The 13,563-nt window shown below is 39.3% G+C and overlaps 1 protein-coding gene across 7 annotated transcripts in view; it reads left to right on the plus strand.

Annotated features, from left to right (window-relative positions):
• Positions 1 to 13,563, plus strand: part of arap2 (ArfGAP with RhoGAP domain, ankyrin repeat and PH domain 2) — a 389,695-nt gene that overhangs the window by 27,527 nt on the left and 348,605 nt on the right. Inside the window, exon 1 of one of the 7 annotated variants that reach the window (XM_072252911.1) lies at positions 12,292 to 12,355. The exons of the other annotated variants lie outside the window; for them this stretch is intronic. The gene's annotated coding sequence lies outside the window, so the exon portion shown is untranslated. Of the gene's footprint in view, positions 1 to 12,291; positions 12,356 to 13,563 lie in introns of those variants that run through there. 7 annotated transcript variants of the gene reach the window in all.

The raw sequence follows: 13,563 nt of genomic DNA on the forward strand, positions 1-13,563 counted from the left end.
CTGGGGAGGAAGTTCATCTCTCAGCAGGACAATCCCCCAAAACACACTGCTAGAGTAGCCATGGAGTGGCTTCAAATGAAGAAAATTGATGTCCTTGAATGGCCCAGTCAGAGTCCTGCCCTTAACCTGATTGATCATCTCTGACAAGACCTCAAGATTGCTGTCCAACTAACCTGGCAAAGCCTGAACAATTTTGCAAGTAGGATTGGGTAAATCTTGCTCCATCACATAGTGCAAGTCTTATCCAAAAAAAAAAACAACTGGCTTCAACTAGGTACTGAGAAAAGAAGGATGAATTTTTAGTTTTTCATGCTTTACAGTTTTCCCTTTTTTGTCTCTAACTCTGCCTAGCTTGTTAAGTAATGTACCCTGCAAAAATGAATTGACCCAATTTTATTTATTTTGCAAGTCATTTTCAGAGGTGAGTTATTAACAGAAGTTGCAAGAACCACCTGACATTCTATGAAAAAGATTTTTATTTGATTTTGTTTCAAATGATGGTGAAATTTGTGCAGTAAATACTGGTACGTTCCAGTATTCGGGGTACACAATGGGGGATCTGTGTTAAAAGTCCCAGACCTTGTGATGTTCTAGGTATTAGTCAGAATACAGTGGTTATAACATTCAGTTAGGGGGCTGGTTGGTGCTCAGAATCTGAGAAAAAGTTAAGTGAGAATCATAAGAGAAAACCGAAACAGATTGGAGGGGAATAACATTTTTGTGTTTGTTAAAATTAGAAAATTAAAAAAAATATCAAACCATCAAACTTCCATTGGTGAAATCAGGCACCAAATGCGTTATGTAATTGTACAACTTTCTTTTATGTGGTTTTAGAGGGAGCTTTGTTCAATTGGTTAAATTAAAACAGTATCAAGGTAATTTTCACTTCTGTTATCACCCTCTAATTACCAGGCTATGTAATAAAGCCAATTCATTACCAATGTTCATGTTAATGAGCTATAAAAAGGTTCTGGTTAATTGGGACACATAAAGACCAGTACATTTTGACCCAACTAAGCAGCCACACCAATTAGCTGAAACTTCATGTAAATAGCTAAAAAGTATATTAAAAAAAATGACAAACGACTGTGTAACCAAGTAACAATTTATGTTAAAATAACATAAGAAATGCAGAACAAATTGGAACACTGGCAATACCTCTGCAGTACTATAAAACTGTGAAGAAGAAAGCCCTTAACTCCGCGTGGAGTCATCGGGACGCCATCATGACAGCGTATTACAAGGCCGAGTTGCTAGCTTGATGCTCAACCGGGCATGGATGGAAAGCGTGCAAGGGAGCCGGCTGGATTCGAACTCGGGAGTCTTGACTCAAGTCTGGTGCTGATGCCACTACACCACCAGCCAGCTACAATAAAACTGTATTAGTTCCCAATAGTTATCGACAGAGGAATTCATCTGCCATGCTCTTATGATTGACGTTAAATGAACAAAATTAGTGTGGATAATGCAGAGATAATAGATTTCTTTCATACAATGCTTTGAACAATTGCATCATCCAAATCTTCATTTTCATTGTGGCAGTCAAGATGATTGATGCTTTCAAATTCTTCGTAACTCTAAACTTATTGAAGTAGTCAAATCATTTCATTTTCACTCTTTCTTGTTTCTGGCATCATCAATCCTGAATGCTTGAAATGGCATTGAGCAAAGCAATTCTGAAATGTCTTGCTGCTTGTACCTTCAGTGATTTAAAAAAAAACATTGCTTTTTAATGCAGCTAACACTATTTAATTTTATATTCTGTTTTCTGGTGGTTTCTTTTTGTTCTTGTGCATGGGGGCAGGTTTGATGTTTTTCTTTGAGTAGATTCTTTGTTTTGTGTCTGTCTGTGGGGAAGATGAATCTCTGGGTTGTATACTGCGTACATACTTTGATAATAAATGTACTTTTGAATCTTTAAAAACTGATTACTCTAAGCACAGTGTAATATCTAACGGCCATGCAAGTGCATGTGACAAACGCTAGTTAGAAACTGATCAATTGTCTTCTGCCCCAATTAAGTGGCATGGTGTCCCAGATAAATGAAGGGAATCCTGCCCACTGTATTTGCTGTGTGATTTTTGTTTTATCCTCATGGAATTCAGCCATTGGTGATTTTAGATGTCTATTTGTTATCTATTCCATAGGAAGTAGTGTCCTGATGAACAGTCTCGGCCCTAAGTGTTGCCTTTATTCCCCTCCAAAGGTGCTACCTGACTTGCTGAGTTTCTCTAGCAGTTTGTCTGCTATGCTGAAGATATTCAGCATTTGTCGAATCTCTTGTGTTTAAGTAGTTGGAGCTGTTTCCTCACCTCTGTTTGCGTGGTGAAAGTTGGTATTGCCATACAGCTAGATAGAGATTTCTGTGTCGTGACGATGAAACAATGATGCTACATTTCTGGGGCAAGATGGAGTGTGACTTGTTGTAGATTGTAGTTGGAGTTCCTGCCTCTGTCTATAAGGAGTTTGTATGTTCTCGCTGTGACTGAGTGGGTTTCTTCTGGGTGCTCTGGTTTCCCCTCCACAGTCCAAAAATGTACCAGTCAGAAGATGAATTGTTTAAATTGTCTTGTGATTAAGCTAGAATTAAATAGGTGGGTTCCTGGGCATTGCGGCTTGTTGGACCTGAAGGACCTATTCCACGCTGTATTTCTAAGAAATAAATGAATCAATAGGTGTTTGAAAGTTTTCTTTTATATAAGTTAGTTCCACTCAACGTTCTGAATTTTGTTCCTTTAGCATACTAACTCTTATTAAACTGGAATTCGGGTTTCTGAATTAGAATTACTCTTAAGTACAAACCTTTTTGGGGAAGAATGTCAAAGCATCTTTTCGAGTTGATGATGGACCCTCTGCAGAAGTTGAGTTTTTTGTTAGTGAGTCTCAGCAACAAAAGAACTTTCAAGGTATCTTGATCCGATATGAGTAGGTATAAATTAAGTTTAAACTTAGTAACAGATACAGTGGCTGACCTTGGGAAACACAAAAATGTTTGGATGTGAAGTACTTTGGAGCAGCTTTGAGTAATGTAAACAGATGTGTATGTGCAAATGGTTTTGTCTAGTGATTTGCTATTCATGCCACAGTGATTTATCTCAGGAGATGGAAGTATTTGTTTTTAAGTGCAGAATAATATATTTGACATTGAACAAAGCATTAAATATGTCCAATCCCAAATTCAGTGGAAAGGGATCTTCACAATTCAACAATTTAATTTGTGTTTTTCATTAATTTAACAGTGTGGTCTATTTGCAGATTAGTGTCAAAAATAGTCAATTAAAATCATTGAAATCATTGTAATCCATTAACCTCCTTTATTCCAAAATGTATTCTGTGATCCATTTGTGAAGCACTGAGATGAGCAAAAGTGGTTTTATTTAAAAGGAAGCTTGGTCCCTGAGAAATCTAATGGGAGGGATGATCGAAAAATACAGCATTCATTGCCCAAACGATTTCACTCCACTGATGGTTCTTGGCACCCAGGGATGCAGAGAGCTCAAAACAAGTCAAATAAAGGACTAAGTTGATGCAGAAAAAACACTGGAAGCATTGTTCTCCGTTTTTGGCAATCTGCAGTGCTGATGACTCATTGTCACAAACTGCATTCATGGTTGTTGACAGCTATTGACACATGCATGCATTGGTGGGCATCCACCAAGTCCTCTAGAAGGAATCTTGTTGATATTACTGAATTCTTCTGAATAGTTCCAGCTGCCTCAAAGACCCCACCCATGCTGGGTATTCTCTATTCTCTCCTCTTTCGTCGGGCAGAAGCTGTAAAAGCCTGAACGAATGTACCACGTCTCAAGGACAGCTTCTACCCCACTGTTAAAAGACTACTAAATGTACAATAAGATAGATTCCTGATCTCAAGCTACTCAACAGTCCTTGGGATTTAAAGGAACAAATCTGTAAAGAGATCGCAGACTGTTGCAAGAAGTATAAGATTGTTTAGAGTAAGTGATTTTTAACTTTCCACTTATTGACTGGGAATCCCATACTATAGGAGGACTAGTTGGGATAGAGTTTGTTAAATGTGTTCAGGAAAGTTTCCCTCATCAGTGCTAGAAGTCCCAACGAGAGAGTTTGCTTTCCTGGATCTGCTTATGAGGAATGAGACAGGGCAGGTGACAGAAGTATATGTAGGGGAATGCTTTATACCTAGTGATCACAATGTCTTTAATTTCAAAGTAAATATACAAAAGATAGGTCTGGTCTGCGGGTTGAAATTCTAAATTGGAGAAAGGTCAATTTTGATGGTATCAGAAACGATCTGGCAAGTGTGGATTGGGACAGGCTGCTTTCAGACAAAGGTGTACTTGAAAAATGAGAGGCCTTCCAAAAACATAATTATGAGAGTACAACGCTTGTATGTGCTTGTCAGAATAAAAGGTAAAGACTACAAATGTAGGGAACTTTGGTTTTCAAGAGTATTCGAAGCCCTGGTTGAGAGAGAAACAGATGCATGGAGAAATAGGCAGGTAGGAACAAATGAGATGCTTATGGAATATAGGACTTGCAAGAGAACACTTCAGAAATAAATCTGAAAGGCTGAAAGAAGGCAGTAAGTTGCCCTAGCAGACAAGGTGAAAGAGAATCCTAAGGGATGCAACAGGTTTGCGAAGAGCAAAAGGATTGCAAGGGATAAATTTGTTCCTTTTTGGAGGACCAGAATGGTAATCCACGCATGCAACCAAAACAGATGGGGGAGATCTTAAATGAATTCTTTGTATCCATTTCCTGAGTAAACAGAGATGTAGAATCTATAGAAATGGTACTAAGTGGCATCAAGTTCATGGATCCTGTACAGATTACAGAGGAGCAGGGATTTGTGGCAGATCAGGGCGGATAAATCCCCAGGCTTGACACGATGTTTCCTTGTACCCCACGGGAGGCAAGTGCAGAAATTGCTGTAACCCGAGCAGAGATATTTAAAACATCCTTAGTGACAAGTGGGGTACCAAAGGATTGGAGGATAGCCAATGTTGTTGCACTTTTTAAAAATAAACACGCTGAACATAAACCAGGAAATTGTAGACCGGTGTGAGTCTGGAAATCAGTTGTAGGAAAGTTACTGGAAGGTATTCTAAGGGATATTTTACTATTTGGATGGACATGGACTGATCAAGGATGGCCAGTTTCGCCTTGCGCGTGGTAGATTTATGTCTAACCAATCAGAGTTTTTTGAGGAAGTTGCCAGGAAAGTGGATGAAGGCAAGGTAGTAGACGTTGTCTAAATGGTCTTTAGTAAGGCATTTGACAAGGTCCCACATGAGAAGCTGATCGAGAAGTTTCGGTCGCTCAGCATTCAGGATGAATTAGTAAATTGGATTAGATATTGGCTTTGTGGGATAAGCTAGAGATGGTTGCCTTTGTGACCAGTGGTGTGCCGTAGGGATTGGTGCTAGGTCCTTTTGTTTATCATCCAGATCATTGCTTGGATAACGATGTGAACTGGATCAGCAAATCTGTGGATAACATCAAGATTGGGGTGTGTAGTGGACTGAGAAAGGCTATCATGGCTTGCAGAGGGATCTGCATCAGCTGGAAAAATGGGCTGAAAAATGGAATTTAATGCACACAAATGAGGCCTTGCACCTTGGAGGACCAACCAGGGTAGATCTTGCACAGTGAACGGTAGGGCATTGAGGAGTGTGGTAGAACAAAGGGATCTGGGACTGCAGGTCTATATTTAATTGAAAGTGGTATCATAAGTAGGTGGGGACAAAAAGCTTTTCACACATTGGTCTTCATTGGTGTTGAGGACAGGAGATGGGATGTTGTGTGGAAGTTGTATAAGATGTTGATGAAGCCTAATTTGGAGTGTTGTGTGCAGTTTTGGTCATGTACCTCCAGGGAAGGTGTAAACAAGATTGAAAGAGTACAGGGAAAATTTACATGGATGTTGCTGGGTTTGGAGGACCTGAGTGATGAGGAAAAGTAAGTAGGGAGTTCTCAGAAAGATATGGCCAGATTAGGAGAGTGTGCAAAGAAGTGGCAAATGGAGTACAGTACAGAGAAGTGTATGGTCATGCCTTTCAGTAGAGTGAATTCAGAAATAGGAGGTGCAAAGCGAGTTGGAAGTTCTAGGCTGTAGTAAGGAAGGGAAATGTAATGTTAGCATTCACTTGGAGAGAACTGCAATATAAAAGCACGGATGTAATATAAAGGCTTAATAAGGCATTAGTGAGACCACATTTGGATTATCTAAGAAAGGATATGCTGGCATTAGAGGGAATCTGGAGGAAGTTTGAGAATAGTTTTGAGACTGATAGGGTTAATATATGAAGAACATTTGATGGCTCTATACTTGTAGTTTACATGAATAAGGTGGGACCACATTGAAGGCTACAAAATATTGAAAGGCCTAGGTAGAGTGGATGTGGAGAACGTAGGGAGAGTCTATGATCAAAGGATGTGACCTTCGACTGAAAGGACAGAGATGGAGGAACATCTTTTACCAGAGGGTGGTGTATCTGTGGAATTCATTACACAGACGGCTGTGGAGGCCAAGTTGTTGGGTTTCTTTAAAGTGGCGGTTAATAGGTTATCGATTAGTAAGCCTGCCAAAGGTTACAGGGAGAAGGTAGGACAATGGGTTGAGAGGGAAAATAAATTGGCCATCATTGAATGGTGGAGCAGACTCGATAGGTAAAATAGCCTAATTCTACTTCTATGTCTTTAGAGTCATTACTCTTTTAAGAATAGAACTTAGCCAGAAAATTATAGGCCAGTTAGACTGGCGTCAGTAATGGGTAAATATATAGGAAGATATTCTAAGGCACCAGATATATGAGTATTTTGATGGACAGGGTTCCTTGGGTATAGTCAGCATGGCTTTGTGCGTGACTGATTCTGTCTAACCACTCTTAGTTTCTTGAAGTTTATCTGGAAAGTTGATGAAGGCAAGGCAGTATATATTGTCTACATGGACTTTTGCAAGGTCTTTAACAAAGTTCAATATGGGAAGCTGTTCAAGTAGACTAGGCAGCTTGGTATCCAGGATGAGTTAGTAAATTGTTAAGACGTTGGCATCAATGGGAGAAGCCAGAGAGTGGTAGTAGATGTATACCTTTCTGAGTGGAGGCCTGTGGCTAGCGGTGTGCTGAATAGATCGGTGCTGGGTCCATTGCTATTTGTCACCTGTATTAATGGTTTGGATGATAATGTAGTTAACTGGATCAGCAAATTTGTGGATGACACCAAGATTGGGATCATAGTGGGCAGCAAGGAAAGCTGTCAAAATTTGCAGGACTTGGACCAAGTGGGAAATTGCAGATGGAACTTGATACAGACAAGTGTGAGGTACTGTAATATGTGAGTACAAACCAGGGTAGAATGTATGCAGTGAGTGGTGGAGCACTGAGGAGTGCAGTAAAATAGAGGGATCTGGGAATACAGGTCCATAATTCCTTGAAAGTGGTGCCACAGATAGACAGGACTGTAAAGAAAGCTTTTGGCACATTGGCCTTCATGAATATTGAGTACAGGAAATGGGATGTTGTATTGAAGTTGTATAAGACATTGGTGAGGCCTAAATTGGAATATTCTGTGCAGTTCTGGTCACCTACCTACAGGAAGATATATCAATAGGCTTGAAAGAGTACGGAGAAAATTTACAAGGCCAGTAGTTGAGGCCCTGAGTTATAATGAAGTGTTGCATAGATTGGGACTTTATTCTCTTGAGAGCAGAGGAAATCGAGGGGATATTTGATTGGGGAATAAAACATTTGAGGATCATAGGGTAAATGCAAGTAGACTTTTTCCACTGAGGTTCGGTGAGACTAGAACTAGAGGTAATAGATTAAAGGTGAAATATTTAAGGGAAACTACTTCACTCAGATGGTGGTGAGAGTGTGGAATAACCTGCCCTTGGAAGTGGTGGACGCGGGTTCAATCGCAACACTTAAGAGTAGTTTTGGATATGTACATGGATGGGAGGAATATGGAGGGCTATGGTCCAGGTATGGTTTGATGGGATTAAATGAAATGCTTGGCATGGACTCAATGGGCTGAAGGGCCTGTTTGTGCTGCAGTGATCTATGACTGTAATCTTGTAAGTATCTGAAGTTTGATATCACAGTTTTTACTGGACCTTTGATCTATATCAGATTTTTGCTTATTTGTTTGCATACATTAAATTTCTTTTCCCCATTATGTGTATTGAATTTCTTGGTTTGTGTGCTTCCTCAAGGATCATGTTTTAATACCGGATATTCTGGTTCGGAAATAAACAGTGGTTTAATACTTCATCTTTCAAATTAGTAAAGAAAAAATATTTTTCATAATGTTGACTCACTGAGTTAACATCAGTTGAAATACCAAGAAGTCACACTTTACTTGAATCAATTGTATTGAATTAGCTTGCTCATTGTTTGGAACTGCCTGTGCAATCTTAAGCAAGGCCTTGTAGTTGGACTATCAAACTTCTGAAGCAAAGGATTTTTAACAATTCAGAGCAAAACCACAAAATATAATTAAGTAAAATGCTTGAGTTTCTCAAGATTTGCCCAAATCCTCTATGGTTGCTTAGTTTGGCACTCCCTTGACATTAAAATAATACCTCAATTGACCATTTCCATATTTAGCATTTGCTATGCAAGTACCCTGCCGAGAAAGGTAACAGTTTTAGATCATTATGTTTTAGAACTGTTTTTGCCAGCCTGGTTTGTGTAACCACTTTGACTGTATTGTGCAGTGATGGTGGGTACCAAGTATTAAGGGAGTTGAAGGTGTGTGGTTTGGGAGCCTTTAAATTTAGTCAGAAGATTAACAAAGAGTAAAAATACGATGGTTGTTATGGTGAGATTTTGAATTCACTGCCCATTTTTTTTCCTGCATGCTGGTTCGCTCAATAGGAACTCTTAAACAGGGTCTTCCTAGTGCCAAGTGTTCCAGCTGCATAGTGTTAGAATGATATTCTTTCTGTAGGGGAAATGGGACAATTAAATTAACCTAGATAACTATTCAAAATTGAGAAATGTCTACTGATCCCAATGGATGCTTAATAATTAATAAAACTCATTCTTTGGGAGTATCCAGTCAAAATCCCACTGCAATGCCTTTCCAGGGAATTCACTCAAAAATATTTGAGTGATTTGAAGTTTCTTGTATCAGTCGAAGTAGCTGATGTACAAATGTAGTTTCAAACACCCATTAGGCTTTCAACAAACTTTTGGGAAATATAAATATGAAAAATTGTGAAAGTACTTGGGTATTACCCGCTCATGTTTCAACTTGAGATTTTAAGACTAAAGCAGGAAACAGCAATACTGTTCAAATTCTTGAGTCAGAAACTGAAAGTACAGAATGAGTAACCCTTATTTAACAATACAAAATCTGAAAAACTCTGAAATTTCTTCTGAGCACTGCCATGACATTACAAATGGAAAATTCCACAAGGTGCTGGGAAGATTCCCAGGCGATGCGCAAGTCTTTGCATGCCACAGACATTTCTGAGAAATCACCTCACATATGTAATGAACAGAAGTTAGTGAAAAATAGGAAAACACTGCATAAAGTCAAAAATGAAGATCTGGAATGTGTATTTGAAAGGGTGGATTTGGCACCTTCAGAGTGAACATGTGCAGCTGAACGGGATGCTGATCATGAATAAGCAAAGATCTAATATGATGGACTGAAAATTTAAGGTAATTGTGAATATTCAGCAGGCCTGTTTCAGAAATCTAAGAAGTACAACATTAAATTTTTAAAGATTTTAAAAATTAATGATAGTGTCTGCTGATCATGAAACAGCAGAAAGATTGAGTTGACTAAGATTGTTGCTGATGAAAATCTAACTCTAGAACAAGTCTACAATGCTTAATTGTTTTTATGCCTTACATAAAACCTAAAATAAAGTAAAATACAAATAAAATGTACTGTAACTTAATCAAAACACGGCATTGTAGGTAGGTACTTAAAGCTTGCAGTTGTTTATCGTTCAACAACTGATTCAGGTATCCTTGCAATTCTGCTCTGCTGTTTTTGTTATCCTACACACGTTATGTTCCATTAAATTAATAGTATGCAATAATTTTCACTTGAGTATATGCGTGATGGACAAGTGTAATACAAGACTGCTCACTGGTAGCACATAAATTCAGAGATGGAAATGATGGCTATCTCATGATATATTTAAAATCTTAAACTCTTCTGATTTCGCATAAGGAGTACTCAACTTGTATTCAATCAGTGGAGATGGTGAACATAGAACTTTGAACATTACAGCACAGTACAGGCCCTTTATCCCATGATGTGCCACCTTTTTAACCTAGTCTAAGGTCAATCTAGCCCTTCCCTCATTTTCCGATCATCCATGTGCCTATCTAACTGTTTCTTAAATGTCTCAAATGTACCCGACTACCATCACCCCTACCAGGCTTTTTACTAATGTTAGTTTGCTGAGCTGTGCAGATAGAACAAGATTTTTCAGCTTATAGTTTCAAGTGCAAAAATCAAAAATGTGCTTCAGTGATTTCTCAGTCTTGGTGGCATTTTGGAAATTTCTGCTCCCTTTCCAGTGCATATGTATCTTTCCTGCAGTTTGACAAGAACTGTATCCCTGTATCAGAGCTGTGGTCTAATCTTTGTACTCCATTCTTTTACTCAGTGCCTTGATTAATGAAGGGAAGTATTCCATGAGCTTTTACTCACCTTGTTTATCTTTCCTGCTGTCACTAAAGATCCATAGATTTATACCCCGAAGTGTCGGTAATTCTGTAGTTCATTATCCTTCTATTTAATGTGTATTCTTTCTTTATTGCACATTCCCAAATGTATCACCTTAAGCTTCATGGATTGAATATAAGTCACATTTCTACCCAAATGATCATCTTTATTCTTCTGAAACTGAAGGTTTTCCTGTTAACAACATAGCCATTTTTGTTATCATTTCTAAGCTACTTAATGTCTCATTCATTTGCATTCATGTTTTTCCATCAGTTTTTAGAACTTTAGCTTATCTGAGGTTTTCAACTGAGGCAACAGATGAGTTTCTATGTGACTACTTTGAGGCAGTAGACTGGACTATGTTCAAAATCTTAGCTACCAACCTAGATAGTATGTCGCTCCTGTCATGGAATTTATCAGCAAATGTGTTGAGGATTGTGTACTAAAGCAGATGATCCAGTGTTTGCAAACTGGAAATCATGGATGAACTGAATATCAGGTGACCTTGACCTTTACAAGAAATCAAGATGCAATGCCAAGAGACTATCAGTCTAAGATTGAGTCACATTTCAGCCATCAGTTGTGGCAGGGCTCATGCTATAATGGGACACATAACAAAGTCAGGCAGTATCACTGACAACAAAATATCCCTTCATGATAAGGTTAAGACATTCTATGCACATTTCGAACAGAAGAGAAATTGGTATGTCACCAACAACCTCGAGAGCTTCTGGTGCATCTAAACCCCCCAGCCACTGTTGCAAACATAAGATCAGTCTTCTGGAAATGAACCCATTGGGAAACATTGGACCCTGGTTGTGTCCCTGGCTGTGTCCTCAGATTCTTCACAGCTCAGCTGGCAGGGATATTTGCAGATATTCTTAACCTTGCTGTGCTTCAATCCGTGATTTCCATTTGCTTTTATGAGGCCAGTATCTTTCTGGTACCTAAGAAAAACGAAGTAATGTGCCTTAATGACTACTGCAGCACAGTCTAATATTTTCTATTCAAGAGGCTGGACTTGGCACGCATCAACTCCAGTCTTCCAGGCAACCTCGACCCACTGCCAAAAGCATTTCAATGACAGATACCATCTCCCTGGCCTTGCACTCTTCTCTGGTGCATCTGGATAATAAGGACACTTGTGTCGTGCTTTTATTTATTGACTACTTCTCTACCTTCAGTACCATAATTCAAAGCAAACTCGTCTCCCAAACTCTGCACTCAGAGTTAACACCTCCCTCTGTAACTGCATCCTTGACACTGCACAACACATCACAGAAACCAGCTTCCCCTCCATAGACTGCATTTATGTTAATTGCTGTCTTAGTAAAGCCGCCAGCATAACCAAAGACCCTGCACATCCTGGACACTTTCTTTTCTTCCTTCCTTCCATCAGGCAGAAGCTGCAGAAACTTGAAACCACGTACCACTGGGCTCAAGAGCAACTTCTGCTCTGCTGTTATAAGACTATTAATAGCAACACTCACAACACGCTGGAGGAACTCAGCAGGTCAGGCAGCATCCGTAGAAACGATCAGTCGACATTTCAGGCCGGAACCCTTCGTCAGGACTGTAGAGGGGGCCCCTTCCCTCTATACTCCTGACGAAGGGTTCCGGCCCGAAACGTCATCTGATCGTTTCCACGGATGCTGCCCGACCTGCTGAGTTCCTCTAGCGTGTTGTGAGTGTTGCTTTGACCCCTACATCTGCAGATTATTTTGTGTTTAAGACTATTAATAGGTTCATTAGTGCAATAAGATGGGCTCTTAAACTCATGATCTACCTTATTATAATCTTGCACCTTGATGTTTGCCTGCACTGTGCCTTTTCTATAGAGGCTACAATTTGTTGTGTATTGTTCTTGTTTTATTTTGTTTTACCACACCGTTTTGTGTAATGATTTGATCTATATGATTGATATGCAAGAAAGATTTTCACTATGTCTTGGCACATACAACAAGAATAAATCAATTCCAATCTTTTGCGTTTATCTTTCCATTCGCATTGGAACGTACCTTTTTAATTTAATAATGTTCATCTCTTGAAGTGTTTAAAAAGAGAATTATATGCAAACAATAAATCGTAGTTAATGAGTAACTTATGTTATAAATCAATGACTAATTTATATACTTTAAGGGATCAGCTGTAAAGGTAAATATGTACAGTCATTTTCTTTCCAAATTGCTGATGGTCTTTTGGTCAAACTATTCTCCCCACTTGCCCCCCCTACCCCCCCCCCCCCCCACTGAAAGCAATAATTCTCTGGAGTAATTTGTTCGTTGCCACTGGGTCTAATTCCTGGAACTCTATATGTGTCAACACTAGGGTTTGATGATAAATTACTGCCCGGTCAGATCACGTGCATCTGTCTATTGCATCCTGTTTTTGCAGATTAGCATGCAAGTTGATATCTAATTTATAGGTACTCCTGGGGCTGTTTCGAACATGTCCTTTGACATTCATTGAACCAAGTTTCATTCCCTGCTTGAGTGCAATGTTAAAATAAGGTCCATGTCAGATGTTGAGGTTGCAGGTTGTGCTGTACATATTCCTAGTTATAGATGATCGGTGCCTCATGCACGTATCTCATCTTGGTTCATCTGTCTAATACCTTGAGGAACTTTTATAGATGTGCAGTGGAGAGTATATTGACTGGCTGCCTCACAACCTGGTATGGAAACACCTGTGCCTTTTGAATGGAAAATCCCACAAAAAGTAGTGGAAATGGCAACTTCACCATGGGTAAAACCTTCCCAACTATTGAGCACATCTACACGAAATGCTGTCACAGGAAAGCAGCATCCATCATTAAGGACCTCCACCACCCAGGATGTGCTGTCTTCTCACTGCTGCCATCAGGAAGAAGGTACGGGAGCTTCAGGACCTTCA

Source organism: Mobula birostris, chromosome 3 (genome assembly GCF_030028105.1).
Source record: "Mobula birostris isolate sMobBir1 chromosome 3, sMobBir1.hap1, whole genome shotgun sequence".
Classification (NCBI taxonomy): domain Eukaryota; kingdom Metazoa; phylum Chordata; class Chondrichthyes; order Myliobatiformes; family Myliobatidae; genus Mobula; species Mobula birostris.